This window comes from Gadus morhua, chromosome 20 (assembly GCF_902167405.1).
Source record: "Gadus morhua chromosome 20, gadMor3.0, whole genome shotgun sequence".
NCBI lineage: Eukaryota > Metazoa > Chordata > Actinopteri > Gadiformes > Gadidae > Gadus > Gadus morhua.
This window is the reverse complement of record NC_044067.1, coordinates 21,664,601-21,669,443: the sequence shown is the minus strand read 5'-3', so window position 1 is coordinate 21,669,443 and position 4,843 is coordinate 21,664,601.

Sequence of the window (4,843 nt, the reverse complement as noted above, 5' to 3'; positions counted from 1 at the left end):
TTTCTGGTCAAAAGTCTATTTTTTTAACTCCTGGTTTTGAGGATAGGACCATGTACCTTCTACGTTCATCATCCTGCTGGATGCCCTGCAGGTGTGAATGTTCCTTTTGCAGCGAGTTGTGTTGAGATACATCTCTCTATTACACATTGCATTTCTTTAATTTTATAATAATTTTTAGTGACTATTCCTGTATCCTAAATAGCTCAATCTATGCATGAAGTAAGCTTAGGCTTACTACGAATACAGACCGCTGCTGGAGGCGTTCACCTGCAGTGCAAAGTTTTTTTGTTTAACCGCTGCTGCGTTTATTCCGTTGGCGCGTGCGTGCATCCCCGGGTAGGTGGGGCCCCTGGAGTCTAACCGGCAGCCTTAGGCCCTTCCGGATGGAAGAATAAACGTGTCCTTAAATGTTGATCAGATTATCGAGTCCATCATCGTGGCAACAGTTCTTTTTAAAGAGCATCGGGCCTACAGGCTGCGCCACCGAGGCTCCAGTGATTTGCAAGTCATATGCTATGGAAATGATCAGTGGATAGGAGCTGGACGGGCGGAGAGACCTGCAGGTGGGACGTGTTATCAACGGGGTGAACGAAGCTACGTGTGTGTGTGTGTGTGTGTGTGTGTGTGTGTGTGTGTGTGTGTGTGTGTGTGTGTGTGTGTGTGTGTGTGTGTGTGTGTGTGTGTGTGTGTGTGTGTGTGTGTGTGTGTGTGTGTGTGTAAACGTGGGTTTAAATGTGGTATTCAGGTTACAAGATGGGCTGACGGGAGTAAGGATGGTCGCCTCAAAAGATTGTCGGGTAAGAATAATGGAGTGTGAGTGTGCGCCGCTCACCTGTGTGTGTGTGTGTGTGTGTGTGTGTGTGTGTGTGTGTGTGTGTGTGTGTGTGTGTGTGTGTGTGTGTGTGTGTGTGTGTGTGTGTGTGTGTGTGTGTGTGTAGCTCTTGTGTAAATATTGGATCAGAGCAACGCACCGAGCGACAGGTGTCCGTGCGCGCCCTAGGAACTCCCCCCCCCCTCTCTCTGTCTCCCTCTCTCTCCCTCTGATAGGGGTGGAGTGTGTGTGTGTGTGTGTGTGTGTGTGTGTGTGTGTGTGTGTGTGTGTGTGTGTGTGTGTGTGTGTGTGTGTGTGTGTGTGTGTGAGAGAGAGAGAGAGAGAGAGAGAGAGAGAGAGAGAGAGAGAGAGAGAGAGAGAGAGAGAGAGAGAGAGAGAGAGAGAGAGAGAGAGAGAGAGAGAGAGAGAGAGAGAGAGATCCCAGATGAGGTATAAAAGGTCGTACCTGTCACAAAGGGCCCACATTCAGTGTGAAAAGAGATGCACAAAAGCTGATCACATGTAACCTAGCGCGGTTTTATTTTTTATCTTTGACTTTATCTTTTCTTCACTAGGCTGTTGCCACTTACAGAAAGATGACAATGCAACAGTTCTCCTGTTAGTGCTAAGGCCTGTGTTGGGTGTGCGGTGAGCTTTAACCACTTTTCCAAGGTCTTCTCCCCGCGACAGACAGGTGTGTCCGGCCCCTGTGTCTGCAGGACCTTAGTGCAGACGTTTTATGGTCTGACTGTTGATGGTCTGTATTTGCCTCACGTTGAGCCCCACGCACAATACCTGAAGGTGAAGTTTTGTTCGTTCGGCTCGCGTTAAGCAGGTACAGGTGTGCAACTTGAAACAACGGAAGAAAACTCAAAGAAGACGTTTTTATTTACATTTTCTTTTCGACAAAGTGATACTTGTGGTATTTCCAACCCATATTTTTCTAAAGGGGGTATGTTTTTGTCTGTTCATGTTTAGTATAATGTTGGTGTAAAATTCCGTGCTACTTTGAGCAGGTCTTGCATTCAGCTGCACGTTGCATTATTTTAGCTTTAATGGAGAATAGACTAAGATTCAACATATATTCATTGTAAACATTTCGTTGAGTAAAATGGCAATCATTTAAAACAATAGTAAGGAAGCAAATTAAAAAATGTAAGCTCGTTTTTTCTTTCTGTAAAATAGGCCGTGTAAAATGATGTTGGTATCCAACATCAACATTTTATAGATCGTTTTTGTTTCTCCTTGTCCATCCTCGTTGTCTGACAACTGGTCAGGATAGTTTTTGTTAACCTTTGTAGAGTCGAAAAGGCTATTTGTTTTTTGTCCTTTGACATTATGCACTAAAGTGGGGATAATGTCCCCCCCCCCCCCCCCCCCCCCCCCCCGCCCCCCTCAATGGGAAAATAATTTTCCCATTTGGGCCGGTCATGGAGATAACGTGTTTTCCACTGTGGGTATATTCATTATCCTCCTGCCCCGCATCATGCACACAGGCTGCAGGCTCCATCAGCCAGGGCAGCACTGGGGCTTAATGGAAGGTTATGTTAATCTTTAACTAACCATTAACCTCTCACACACACACACACACACACACACACACACACACACTCACACACACACACACACACACACACACACACACACACACACACACACACACTCACAGGCACACACACACACACACACACACACACACACACACACACACACACACACACACACACACACACACACAGACTCACAGGCTTACACCCGCGCACACGTATATAATCACAGGCATACAAGCACACACGCGTGATTGCATACACACTCACAGACACACACACCCACACACACACACACACAGACACACACACACACACACACACACACACGCACACACACACACACACACACATACACACACACACACACACACACACACACACACACACACACACACACACACACACACCCACACACACACACACACACACACACACACACACACACACACACACACACACACACACACACACACACACAGTTATCTGATATGGAGCATCTGCCATTTGAATACTTGGAAGCCTGCAATTTCCACACAGTTTATTGTTTAATAGTTTTGTTTTATCGCTCATAACGTCTCAGTTTGGAAAAAAGGAGGAACAATATACATTTCTCTTTTATTTTTGTTGTTTATATTTTTTTACCAGTCCGGCTATAATCTTGTTCTGCTTATTTCAATAAACCAGAGATTCTAGTTTTCTAGTTTTAATGGAAATATTTTGGAAAACTCATTCATAGAAATGTTTTTAAATGTTTTATTAAACCTGTTCAACCGATGTATGGATAAATCTGTCTTAAACATGTTTCCTAACTGTTCAACAAAGAACGGTACTTCTACCTGTTGGTAAAAGTTCTTTGACTTGGCAAAGATAAATGTTGAAAGGATAATACCAAGTCACCAACAGTAGCTAGGAGACCATACAAACGGTTTGACTCTTTAGTCATCACTGACTAAACTTAATCCTCAACCATCATCTGTATGATTGCTAACCTTTCTTCTTCCACAAAGACACCTTTCTCTTTCCTATTATTTGTACAAGACAAGCAACTAAAAAACCAGCAAGTATCCAAATATTAGTCCATATTTTCTTAGTTAGTCATCATTAAAATATCAAGAGGCTTTTATCTGTAGTTCCTGTTTAATAACCAATGGTGAATATAATTCATGTTGAACAGTACACTAGGCCTTTATTATGTTAATTTCCTACACACAATAAACACTCTTATTTCTATAACAAGAATATTATTGTATTAAAAGAAGGTTTACAATGGCACAACATCCCTTTGTTTGTATTCATATTATTTCAATGCAATAACTAATTCACTAATTCAATCACCTGACTAACAATGTAACAATTAACTCAACTGAACTCTGAAAAGGGACATCGAGACATCAGGTGACAACACATGTAAAAGGACTTCATCATTCAGCTGTGGCTCTATTTGCCTCAGCACAAAAAGCTCCAGTAAATATTTGCTTAAAGCTGGAGGAAGGGGAGGCTCGCACTGCTCTGTATCCTGGTTACTGAGCCCGTCCTCGGGCCTGATTATCCTAACTGGTCCTCCTGGGTGGCTCCGACCAGCGCACCGGCTTCCACATCCACCCTAGCTGCAGGCACACAATATGCTGCTGGTCGCCTGGGCCTGTGAATAGATACGTGACTCCTTGTTTTATCAAACACAAACTATGCAGTCAAAATAAAGGAAGATGGATCTTGAATGAGAAGTAACATCAAATGGTTAAGTGTGCTAAAGACCTTTGTAAACACACAGGCAGTGGCCTGTCTTAAATCGTACTTGTCTAAACCTTCAGCCGTGTCCATGGAAGCTATCAGAAACGGAAGCAGTTGTTAGCTTAATATTTCAGTCTCGATTTACAGTGGCCCCTGTAATGTCCATCCATGTAAAGCATTTTGTCACAGTTGTTTGAAATTCACTTAACAGTGAACCACTGTAATTACGCGGTAACCCAGATACTTGGGTTACCAAGTGACTGTTCCTTTCACAGTTTTTACCTGGAAATGACCCTGCACTTATAATTCTGTGAAAGAAAGTAAAAAGTAGCACAGCAAACCAGGTAAGCATCACAGGCCAAACCTTTCCTTATTGGTTTCTATGATGCTTTTCCACTCAATTAGTTTCCCTCATAATATATCATCTATACGAGATCAAATAAATACAATACAAGCAAATGTTCCTCAAACCTAATTGCTTTTACTGTCTCCTCCATTACCCCATGAACCCTGCAGTGTGTTCCTGTCACATCTGTATCATTAGAACTACTTTATATCACCAGTGGGAAGGTGATTACATCTGTGGTGCCTGCTCAACTGCTGACTAACCTGGAGTACGATGAGAGCTACCCCAGGCTGTGTGTGTTTGGGTGTGTCACATACATGACACACACACACACACACACACGTTTGAATTCATGTGTCTGTTTCTGCATGCGTGTCGGTCTGTGTTTGTGCCTGTGTTTCTGTG